This window comes from Akebia trifoliata, chromosome 11, assembly GCF_017979445.1.
Source record: "Akebia trifoliata isolate Shusen 1 chromosome 11, ASM1797944v1, whole genome shotgun sequence".
In the NCBI taxonomy this organism is placed as follows: domain Eukaryota; kingdom Viridiplantae; phylum Streptophyta; class Magnoliopsida; order Ranunculales; family Lardizabalaceae; genus Akebia; species Akebia trifoliata.
This window is the reverse complement of record NC_141385.1, coordinates 6,371,732-6,384,834: the sequence shown is the minus strand read 5'-3', so window position 1 is coordinate 6,384,834 and position 13,103 is coordinate 6,371,732. Positions and strand designations below refer to the sequence as shown.

The following is a 13,103-nucleotide window of genomic DNA, read 5'->3' as shown; positions in this document are numbered from 1 at the left end:
AAATTTTACGACTCCGTGTCGATGCCAGCTCCATGCTGATGAAATCATTTAAATTTACCGACTCCGTGTCGATGCCAGCTCCGTGCTGATGAAATCATTTTTAAATTACCGACTCCGTGTCGATGCCAGCTCCGTGCTGATGAAATCATTTTTGAATTTTACCGACTCCGTGTCGATGCCAACTCCGTGTTGATGAAATCGTTTTAAAATTTGTACCGACTCCGTGTCGATGCCAGCTCCGTGCTGATGTAATCGTTTTTAAATTTTTACCGACTCCGTGTCGATGCCAACTCCGTGTTGATGAAATCGTTTTTAAATTTTACCGACTCCGTGTCGATGCCCACTCCGTGTGATGAAATCGTTTTTAAAATTGTACCGACTCCGTGTCGATGCCAACTCCGTGTTGATGAAATCGTTTTTAAAATTTGTACCGACTCCGTGTCGATGCCAGCTCCGTGCTGATGTATCGCTTTAAAATTTACCGACTCCGTGTCGATGCCCACTCCGTGTTGATAAAAATCGTTTTTAAAATTTGTACCGACTCCGTGTCGATGCCAGCCCCGTGCTGATGTAATCATTTTTAAATTTTACCGATTCCGTGTCGATGCCAGCTCCATGCTGATGTAATCATAAAAATAAAAAAAAAAAAAAAAAAAAATCTTTACCGACTCCGTGTCGATGCCAGCTCCGTGCTGATGAAATCGTTTTTAATTTTACCGACTCCGTGTCGATGCCAGCTCCGTGCTGATGTAATTCTTTTTTACCAGTCCCGTGTTGATGCCAACATCACGTTAAGGTCGGCTCCAAGCCAAAGAACTCTTTCTTTAAAACTCGTTTGCTTTAAAATAAATAACTTTACCCGACCTAATGAAATGTCAAGCATTTTTTTTTTGTAAATAAGATAGTAATGCTTGGTCTTCTGTACCCAAGGTGGCCAAACGAAAGAAGTACAAACAACCTGAGAAGCCTCCGTATTTCCTTCGATCTACATCAACTATGAGCAACTCAGAGGACCCACAACCTGCGACAAGTGAACTTGCTGAAGCTAATGCAATGATAGCGAAGTTAATAGAAACAACGAAAAGACAAGAACAAATGTTGATGGCTGTTTTTAGTAATACTAACTTCCTACAAGCGCAAGCCGCTCAGCACCAAGCATCTGGATCAAATCCAGAACCCCTTGAACAGACACGACCAGATCAACAGACCACCACACCTCCTACGGTGCCAATGTATCAGGGCCCTCCACTTTACATCCCACAGAATCAACCACCCCCGGTGGTAATCCCAGATGATGAGTGTGACTTCAGGGTGCCTGAGGCCAAAAATGCCACTGATAACAAAATGGCCCAGCAGATAGAGTCTCTCCAAGAAGAATGAGACGAATGAAGGGTGCAAATACTTTAGGAGGGACAAGATTCAGGGACCTTTGCTTTTATCCTAATGCACAGTTGCCGGCCAAGTTCAAATGTCCGGAGTTTGAGAAGTACAGTGGGGTGGGGTGTCCTCTGTCACATCTAAAACTATACTGCGGATCCATGTGCCAATACGGCGAAGATGACAGGCTACTGGTGCAATTGTTTCAAAGAAGCTTGACAGGGCCAGCACTTAAATGGTTTTCCGGATTGGACCATACGCTTATCAAAAGTTGGCAAGACTTGGCTGAAATGTTCTGGCATAATTATCGGTTCAACACAGATGTAGGTCTGGATCGAAATGATATGGCCAAGATGACTAGAAAGCAAAGGGAAACAGTAAAAGAGTACGCCCAGAGATGGCGGGAGTCTGCTTCACAAGTGAGGCCGCAATGACTGAACAAGAGATGAACACCACGTTCATCTCAACACTAGGGCATGCCTTTTATACTCATCTAGTTGGACACACCACAGGCACCTTCTCAAATTTAGTTCAAGTGGCAGACCGGGTCGAGGACGGGATCCGGACTGGTTTAATATTTGACTTCACAGCCTTAAGCGCAGCGGCAGGGACATCGGCACAAAAGAAGTTCGTGCCTTTTGTCAAAAAGAAAGAGGAAGCTCAAGTCAACAATATACAACCCAGCCAACCTCTTTTCATTCAGGCACCAGTTCAGAGGCCGCAGGCACCACAAGTCCCTTGGGCGCCAGTACCTCGAGCTGCTTGGGCTCCAGCACCACAGAACCCCTTTCAGACAGTTCCTCTGCAAGCACAACCAGCACCACAGTATGGGCAAAACCAGCAGGCACGACCTAACAGGGTAAACAGAGTATTTACCAGATTGCCCATGACACTATCAGAATTACTGCCACTCTTACTCAGAGGAGAATATCTGGTAAAACGTCCACCAAATCCTGAGGCTGTGAAAGGGCCAGGGTACAACCCTAACCTGCTCTGTGAATTCCACATGGGTGCACCAGGTCACTCCACAGATCAATGCTGGCAGCTCAAGCATCAAGTACAGAACCTGATCGATAAAAAGGCTCTCATCCTAGATGGGCCTGCCAACCCACCCCAACAACAAAACATCAACCAAAACCCCCTACCTACTCACAATGGAGAGGGGAGTGGGCATAGGGTAAATGTTGTATGTGGAGAACTCGACTTCAATCCCTCGGATTTGATAGCACCTATCGGTGCAAAAGTCAGGGTACGGTTCACGAAGGAATCATGGACGTCAACGGTTAACACAGTCAACCGTTATACAGATTCATCGCAGAATTCACAGCTACCTCTCAGAATGGCCAACCTCACTATCCATCCCCATCATCAAAATTCAACCCGACCTCCCCTTGTTATACCCTACACACCACCATATTCCCAGGGATCAACTCGACCCCCTCTCCATATACCATACACCTCGTCTTCACGACCACCGCTCATCATCCCATACACTCCATCAAAACCATCGCCACCACCTCTCATCCTCAATGTAAAACCCGATCCACCTCCCATGACCATACACTCACCCAAACCATTCCCTTATAACTCTATCCAGGCAGTTCCCTGGAGTTACGAGACAACCATCACCACAACCTCCGGGGTTGAAGCCATGAAGAAAGCAATGGTGGCCGACATTGAGCATATGACAAGGGCAGGGCGGTACAAAAAAATATCGAAAAATGGGGTGAAAATCAAGGAAGAAGGCAAAGGGGTGACCGACGAAGAGAAAAGAGAAGCAAAGGGAAAGGGTAAGCTGTATAAGGAGGAGAAGACGGAAGAAAAAGTGAAAGTGACAGACGAAGAAGCCACAGACTTTATTAAGCTCATCCTCAAGAGAGAGCATAATATAGTGGACAGATTGAACAAACAGCCAGCTCAAATCAGTATCCTAGGTCTAATACAAAAGTCAGAAGAATACCAAGAAGCATTACTGAGAGTTTTAGAAAAATCGCATGTACCTGCAACCACCTCACCTACGCAACTAGAACAAACGATTGGCCAGATAATGGCCCCCAATCCCATTATTTTCACTGAAGATGAATTTGTGCCTGGAGGAACGGGGCACGTCGAGCCACTAAACATCATGGTCATATGCAAGGGCATGATGGTTGCCAGGGTGCTGATTGATAATGGCTCAGCGCTTAATGTTTGTCCACTTGAAACCTTCCGGAAGCTCAACGCTGATTGGTCTCATGTGAAGCCCAACAACAAGGTCGTCCGAGGCTTTGACAGCTCAAGAAGAGACTCCTTGGGAGAGGTAGATTTACCCATCACAATAGGCCCGTGCACCTTCGAAGTAACATTTGAAGTCATGGAAATACCGACAACCTTCAATTTATTACTGGGCAGGCCATGGATCCACATAGCAGGGGCAGTACCTTCTTCTCTACACCAGAGAGTCAAATTCATCATGGGACAGAGAATGATATCCGTTTTGGCAGAAAACTTGATCCCGCCCGGCAGAGCTCCGGACGTGCCATTTATTGACATAGAAATGACGAAGGACAAGGCACTCTACCATTCGTACCAATTCGCGGCTGTCAATCACATCGAAAAGGGGAAGGAGAAGGTAAGAGCAAAGCTATCACGAGCAAACCTTATGATTGGTCGGATCATGAAGAGGGCAGGTTATCGACCCAAGCATGGGTTGGGACCAGGAGGAAGAGGAAGAGCTACACCGGTCGAAGCAAGAAAGGATACTCATTATTTTGGTCTGGGGTTTAGGCCCACAAAGAAGGATATAGCAGAAATGAAAGAAAAGAAGAAAGAACTTCGACTAGCAAGAAAGCAAAATCGGGAATCGAATGTCTGGAACCTCGGCCGAGTCCCTCACATTAGCGTTAGCTTCTCAAAGTCTCATATCAGACCCGACAACCTATCGGAACCACCATTGGCAAAAAGGGCAAAAACGGTAAAAATCGCACCACTGCACTTTCAAGAAGACTCAGTTGTTGAGTCCCAACCATCCTTCGTAGAAGGCATTGATGTTTATTCAATGGGGATTCCAACGAAAGTCTATCCGAGACCGTTTTAAAATCCACCAACGTGGAAATCACTACCGACCAAAGGAAGACTCACCCTTTTCAACGGGCATTGACTGGGCATCAGTCGTCATCCCACCAAGCTTGGGAGGGACCATGCCCCAATCTGACAAAAATCAATCGGAGATCATGGTTATCTCCGAACCACCGACCAAATCACCCAACACATCACTTTCACATCTCATCCGCCCCCTCAGAGAAGGTGAAGTTCTGAACAATTGGGAGGAATTCCCATTGACCCTTGAGGCTGTTGAGGCCTCCAAAAAAAAACTCCGTTAAACGAATCTAGTTTGCCCGAGGATCATAACGAGCCCTCGTCCTCGGGTAAAGACTGTTTTGAGGGCTCCCTATCTTTATTAACGAATTCGCATGATTGTTCTTCTTATTTCAGGTATTCGAAAAGCAACAAAAAAACAAATATTCCTCAAAAAGCAAAAAAATCAAAAATTTATCAAAAGTCAAAAAAATCAAAAAGCTTTCAAAGTTGCAAAAAAATAGATATTTTCCAAAAAAAAAAAAGAGTTTTCAAGGGATATGTCTCAATCAAATGAGTACCCAGATAAAACAAAATTTGAAAGGGACGAGTATGATTTCGATCTTGAACTCGACTTTGACCTCATGGGGATCGAAGAAGAGTCTGAGGACGAAATGGAGTACCCGCCTAAAGAAATCAAAGACTTGGTAGAACGTCACGAGAAAGGTGTTCAGCCAAACATTGAGGATACAGATTCAATCAATCTTGGTACCGAAGAGGACCCACGAATTGTCAAGATCGGAACCTTATTAACGTCACGACAAAAGGAAGAAATGATCAAACTCTTACAAGATTATCAAGATGTCTTTGCATGGTCGTACAGGGATATGCCGGGATTGGACACAGATCTTGTCGTGCACAAGCTACCAATTGCCTCCGGAAGTAAGCCGATCAAGCAGAAATTGAGAAGATTAAAGCCAGAATGGACCTCAAGGTCAAGGACGAAGTCATGAAACAGTTCGAAGCCGGATTTCTTGCAGTCTCTACGTACCCTGAGTGGTTGGCTAATGTCGTCCCAGTACCCAAGAAAGATGGGAAGGTACGCATGTGTGTTGACTATCGGGACCTAAACAAGGCCAGTCCTAAGGATGATTTCCCACTTCCACACATCGACACTCTAGTCGATAGTACGGCAGGGCATGGCATGTTCTCGTTCATGGACGGCTTTTCAGGCTATAACCAGATAAAAATGGCGGAAGAAGACCAGGAAAAGACTGCATTTATCACGCCATGGGGTACTTTCCACTACAAAGTCATGCCATTCGGGCTGAAAAACGCAGGGGCGACTTACCAACGGGCAATGACCGCACTATTCCACGATATGATCCACAAGGAAATGGAGGTCTACGTAGACGACATGATTGCTAAATCCGGCATTGAAGAAGATCATCTGGTGAATCTAAAGAAGTTGTTCGACAGGCTGAGAAATACAGTTTAAGGCTAAATCCTGCAAAATGTGTATTCGGGGCAACATCGGGCAAACTACTGGGTTTCATCGTCAGCAGAAGAGGCATCGAGATAGATCCGGCAAAAACCAAGTATATCCTCGAGATGAAAGCACCCGTTTCAGAGAGAGATTTTGGGCATTCTTGGGAAGAATACAGTATATTAGCCGTTTCATTGCACAACTTACGCCTATCTGTGAGCCAGTCTTCAAACTACTCAGGAAAGACACACCGAAGAAATGGAACAAGGACTGTCAGGAAGCGTTCGACAAGATTAAGCAATATCTGCTCAATCCACCAGTCCTAGTCCCTCCTACTCTAGGGAGACCTTTGCTGATGTACATCTCGGTACAAGAAATGTCAATGGGGTGTGTGCTAGGGCAACACGATGAATCAGGACGGAAAGAACAAGCCATTTACTATCTCAGCAAGAAATTTACCGAGTATGAAGCAAAATATTCAACACTTGAGAAGACTTGCTGCGCATTAGTCTGGGCATCTCAACGACTACGCCACTATCTGCTTAGTTACTCAACTATGCTTATTGCTAGAATGGACCCCCTGAAGTATCTTTTCGAGAAACCAGCATTAACAGGTCGCACTGCAAAATGGCAACTATTGTTATCTGAGTTTGACATCACCTATGTCACTCAAAAAGCCATCAAAGGGCAAGCAATCGCCGACCACCTAGCCGAGCACCCGTTGCCTGATTACGAGCCATTAAAGACTAACTTTCCTGACGAAGCCATACTGATCACTGAGGTTGAAGACGATAATGAGGAACCAGGATGGAAAATGTACTTCGACGGAGCGGCCAATCAGAAAGGAAACGGAATAGGGGCAGTTCTGATCAAGCCAGGTGGATCCCACGTGCCAATCGCAATCAGACTAAAATTTCAATGTTCCAACAATGAGGCTGAATACGAAGCATGCATAGCAGGGTTGAAGGCAGCACTGGATCTCGAGGTAGATGAAATCGATGTTTTCGGAGATTCAAGCTTAGTAGTCTATCAGACGACTGGAGAATGGAAGACCCGAGAGCAAAGACTGGTTCCTTACCACGAGTACCTGGAAGAACTAAGCTCACGCTTCGATAGGATTTCATTCACGTACATGCCGAGAGCTAAGAATCAGTTTGCAGATGCACTAGCTACACTTGCCTCTATGATCAACATCTCGGAAGACCTAATCATCGACCCTATTGAGATTGGAATTCAAGATGAGCCAGCCTATTGCTTACCCGTCGAAGTAGAAGAATCTGAAGAAAAGCCATGGTATTCTGACATCAAGGCATATCTTGAAGATCGAACACTTCCCTCAGACGCAACGCCAAATGATAGAAGGACCATTCAGAGGCTAGCAGGACAATTTTTCTTGAGCAACGGTATTCTGTACAAGAAGTCGCACCATGAGATCTTACTTAGGTGTGTGGCAGAAACAGAAGCGAAACGACTAATTGAGACTGTACATGGAGGAGTCTGCGGACCTCACATGAATGGTCATATGCTTGCTAAGAAGATCATGAGGATGGGATATTATTGGTCGACAATGGAAAGTGACTGCTATCAGCATGTCCGCAAATGCCATCTATGCCAAATATATGCCAACAAGATCAATGCCCCACCTTCAGAACTACATAATATGACTACTCCTTGGCCCTTCTCACTCTGGGGCATGGACGTCATTGGGCAGATCTCGCCAAAAGCTGCAAATGGGCATCGTTTCATCCTTGTTGCTATCGATTACTTCACAAAATGGGTAGAAGCTGCCTCATACGCCAATGTTACCAAGAGCAACGTCATGAAGTTTGTCAAGAACAACATCATTTGTCGGTATGGACTTCCAAGCGGATTGGTAACTGATAATGCTAAGAACTTCAAGAACAAAGATATGATCAAAATGTGCGAAGACTTCCAGATCACTCATCACAACTCTGTACCCTACAGACCTAAGATGAATGGAGCAGTCGAAGCAGCCAACAAGAACATCAAGAAAATAATCGAGAAGATGGCAGTTACATACAAAGATTGGCACGACATGTTGCCATTTGCACTACACGCCTACCGTACTTCGTTCAGAACTTCGACTGGGGCAACTCCGTATTCATTGGTTTACGGAATGGAAGCAGTCTTACCCGTAGAGGTTGAGATTCCCTCCCTCCGAATCTTAAAAGAAGCAGAGCTAGATGAGACTGAATGGATTCAAGCTCGGTTCGATCAGCTGAATCTGATTGAAGAAAAACGCCTTGCAGCCATTTGTCATGGACAGATCTATCAACGACGAATAGCTCGCGCCTATAACAAGAAAGTTAAGCCTAGGCATTTCTCGCCAGGAGACCTGGTCTTAAAGAAGATTCTACCAATTCAAGAAGACGCCAGAGGAAAGTTCAGACCAAACTATGAGGGACCATTCATCGTACAGAAGGTAATGACGGGAGGAGCTCTGATTCTCACAGAAATGGACGGACAAGTCTTCCCGCAACCGATCAATGCTGACACTGTTAAGAAATATTACGCCTAAGACCTGACCCTGAGATGACGAAAGGCCATTTTTGTTATCCCAAACAAACCATCACACCCTAGTCAACCCTTTTGAGCCATCACGTTCATTTCTTAACCTAAGACTGGGGTAAGTCAACAACTACAAAAAAAAAAAAAAAAAAAAAAAAAAAGATCAGAAAGAAATAGAAAAGTCAAAAGCATCAAAAGTACTCCTGGCCCGCATGAGGATAAACTGTGAACGGCTAAAAAAACAAAAAAATCAAGAAAATCAAAAACTCGAACACTTGATCTTGGCTCGACCCAAATCTCCAGCCTAAACAAGTTCGAGAGACGCTGGGAGGAGACATAGATCACTTTTCCGAAACAAAAATAGACGAACCCCATGTTTATTCCACTTTTAGATAAACTAAGATCCAGACCTTAACCTTTTTGTAACCTTCCACTACCATAAGCCTAAGCCAACATTTCGTCCTACTTAAAGTCCTTTTTGATCAGGAAATGTTTTAGGGCAACATAATGACAGTGGCAGCACCAATGATCTTGCAACTTGGTCCGGACCTCAAAGTCTTGTTAGTCGTTGGAAGACTTGAGAGGGGAATCCAGATCGGATATTCGAAAAAAAAGAGTACTCGAAGTGTAGAGTAGTCGATCTTGCGGCTCAACTTGAGTTGTCGAACCACGGATAGTCGTCAGCAAACTCGAGAGGGGAATCTAGATCTATTACTCAAGAAAAAGTGCCACTACAAGAGTAGAGTCGTCGATCTCGCAGCTCAACTTAAGTCACCAAGCCACAAAGACACAGAGACTCCGAGAAGAATTGTAATGAAAAACCTAGAAAAATACAAGCATGGTCTGAAAGGGCATAGTGAAAACCTGAAAGGGCGCTATGAGTAAAAGAATCAGACTATGGCAAGATCAAAGCCACCAGCACGATGAAAATCCAAAAAAGGACGTCGATGCGTAAAAATGTGGAAACCGGGTCTGATGAAAACCGTAATTGGCATCAGGGGCAATAAAGGTTAAAAAAAAAAAAAAAAAAAAAAAAAAAAAAAAAAAAAACACAACTCCTGGCCCGCAAGAGTATAAACTGTGAACGGCAAAATCTTTCCAAAATCCCGAGACCCAAAATAGTCTTCCAACACCATGGCACTGGGAATGACTCTAAAGGAATCAAAAGAGTAATTGACGTTTATATCCTCTGTGATTGGCAAAAATACCAAGATCGTCGCAACCAAAGGTTTTACAAACTTTGAATTTATCGTACTCATTTGATAAAGATATTTCATAAAATTTAAAAAAAGAAAAAACTACTATTTTGGCCGATGATGAAGATTCTAGGACTTATTCAAACTTCAAGTTTTCAAAGCATTAGATACACCTGAGGCCAAGTAAGTACAAAACCTATTTTCTTTGCATTAATCTTTCAACATTCTGTAAAAAGAGTCAAGACGTTCCTACAAAGCACGGATTCGGGCAGCCCGACTCATCATCAATTTTTCAGCCTGACTCATCGAAGAAGGGACCGCAGGCAAACCCCTCCTAAGATCACTCTCCGGGGCTACTGAGGTAATAAACTATTGATCATCGAACTTACAGTTGTAGCAATGGAAGAGTTTATAAGAATGACCTAACTAGGGAAATCCTTATGGATGCGTGGCCGTAACGATGCTTATGAGATTCTAAGTGAAGATGAGTACATACAAACATTCCCGAGGGGAATTGGACCAAAACTATCGAAATCAGAAGCTTCTCGAGAAACTGCCGTTGTTATCATGAATCACATTAACCTTGTTGAGATCCTTAGGGATGTGAATCAGTGGTCCACCGTGTTTTCTAACATTGTTTCAAAAGCAACAACTCTTGAAGTCGTATCAATAGGCGTAGCAGAAAACTACAATGGGGCCCTTCAAGTGATGACAGTAGAATTTCAAGTCCCTTCACCTCTAGTTCTGACTTGAGAAAATTTCTTTGTAAGGTATTGTAAACAACATGTCAAGGGGATTTGGACGGTGGTCGATGTTTCCTCGGATCATTTGCGTCCTAGCCCGATATCGAGATGTCGAAGAAGGCCATCAGGTTGTTTAATCCAAGAAATATCAAATAGTTACTCCAAGGTTATATGGGTCGAACACGTAGAAGTGGATGATAAAGCAGTTCATAGTATATATAAAACACTGGTTAAACTCCAGCCTTGGGTTTGGCGCAAAGCGTTGGGTTGCTACCCTAGATCAACAATGTGAACACCTTGCAAATGTTATGGCTAGTAACATGCTCGCTGGAGATGTTGGTGTGATCACAAGTCAAGAAGGGCGAAAGAATACGTTGAAGTTAGCTGAAAGAATGGTGATGAGTTTTTGTTCTGGTGTAAGTGCTTCTACTGCTCACACATGGACAACATTATCGGGAAGTGGCGCTGAAGATGTAAGGGCTATGATTGGAAAAAGCATAGATGATCTCAGCAGGCCTCCTGGTATTGTGCTAAGTGTAGCTACTTCTTTTTGGCTTCCAGTCTCACCAAAGGGAGTTTTCAATTTCCTTCGCGATGAGAACTTTAGAAGTGAGTGGGACATTCTTTCTAATGGTGGTGCTGTTCAAGAAATGGCACATATTGCTAATGGTAGAGATCCTGGTAACTGTGTTTCTCTACTGTGAGTAAATACTCCAAATTCCAGTCAGAACAACATGTTGATATTACAAGAGAGTAGCACTAATGCAACAGGTCTTGGTCGATTCGGTTCCAACTGCAAAACTCTCTCTTGGATCAGTGACAGCTGTTAACAACCATATTGCTTGTGCTCCAACTGCAAAACTCTCTTGGATTTGTGGCGACTACTAACAACCTCAGTGCTTGCACCGTTGAAAGGATCAAAGGTATCAAAGGACAATGCATGAATTGAGAGGGTTAGCGTATGATAGAAACATAGCAAAATCAACAAAAGAAGGTAACCAAAAAAAAAAAAAAAAAAATTCAAAAAACCTCTCGAGTTGCACTCAACTCCGATTTGTCAAAACACGATCGAAGAAATAGTCGGATTTCAAAACTCATCAAATTTTCATCAAATCAAAGATCTCACACGAGCTCCGCGCCATCGAGATCAATGAATTAATAAGGCAAAACTCTGTCAGACCCCGTGCTTGAGTAACCATTTTCCACAAAAATCTTCAATACAATTGATAATTCAAGATCGTGTTTTTACAGAATTTTTCTGGCCCGTACAAATAGGGGTTTAGTCTATTCTTTGCAGTTCTTTGCACGCAATTCCTGCAAAGAAGGGCAGCTGTAGACACCTCAATTTGAACGGGCCACTTCTCGAAAGGGCCCAAAAATACAGATTTTCCAAATAAATATGCCAACGGGCCTTAAGGGCCCAAATCGTTGAAAATAACATTTTTACCAAACCGAGGCCCCTAAGACCTCTCAATGGTTTAGGAGGCCACCAAAAAGACTCGGCCAACCTTACGCTTTCCCCATATTCACCGCTCCGCTTCCAACGTCAAATTTTCGATAAATTTCACCAACGGGCCTAAAAAGCCCGATTCGCCAACACGTGGCAGTTTTGATCAAATTAATGATTGCAAAAATCTAAAAAAATTAAAAATTAAAAAGGTGAGACTTGAGATGCCTACCCCTCCTCTACTATCACCGCTCCGCCTCCGTATTCGTAAAAATCATTTCTAAAACCCAAGCCAACACTACAAGGCCCACAAATCATTAACCATATCCAATTCATTATCCAACCCACAACCCTAACCCATAAACCACAACCCACATCAACCAATCACTCTTTTATCATCAAGAGATGACACATGTCATCACCCCATCTCACCTCCCTCACCCAACCACCTACCCCATTAATTTGCTTTAAATCCCATCTACCCACACATCAACCCATCACCTTTTCTCTCAAATCAAACACATCTACCCACACCCCTAACCTATACCTCCCCTAATCTACTCTCATCATTCCCTACAAAACCTACATCTACAACCTAAACCTACACCATCCTCTCAAGTCAAACACTCAACCTCTCCCATCAACCTATCCCAACCCTTCATTTCCACCCACCTTAACACATGGCATCATCTCCCTCACCCTCCCAAAATATCATCAACCACCCATTTAAATCCTCCATGCTCTTAAATCAAATCACAACCACCATCTTAAATTCACCTCACCAAACACTCCACCCAAATGGGTTGGGTAGGATCCAAACCATTTGGGTCAAAACTCACCCATTTAACCCCCCTTACCTAAATACCCTCCAATCTCCTCTAAATTACACCCACTTCTCTCTCAAACTCATAACCATTCTACCAATTTTCTTCACTTCACCCCATTATATCCCTAAAATAACTCCTAAACATCTATAAATACCCTCATCCTCTTCCCAAAAATGGCCCCCAACTTCTCATTACAAAACTTCTCCCCAACACTCTCTCTACTAACAACCATCCTCAATTCTCACCAAGTTTACCAACTCTTTCACACAAATCCTCTACAAGTCTCACTAAAACAAAAGAAATCCCTACTCTCTCTAATCACTTCTTCTCATTCTCATACTCTCATATTATACTAAGGACTCAAGAAGACTCAAACAAGAAGAAGAAAAGAAGAAACAAGATACAAGGTGGGTTTGAAGCACACCCCCTCTCTTTCTCTAA

General features: G+C 43.6%; 1 pseudogene; it reads left to right on the top strand.

Moving 5' to 3' along the window:
• Positions 1–6,714: 6,714 nt before the first annotated feature.
• On the top strand, positions 6,715–11,327 carry LOC147390603 (homeobox-leucine zipper protein MERISTEM L1 pseudogene; annotated as a pseudogene).
• Positions 11,328–13,103: the final 1,776 nt, after the last annotated feature.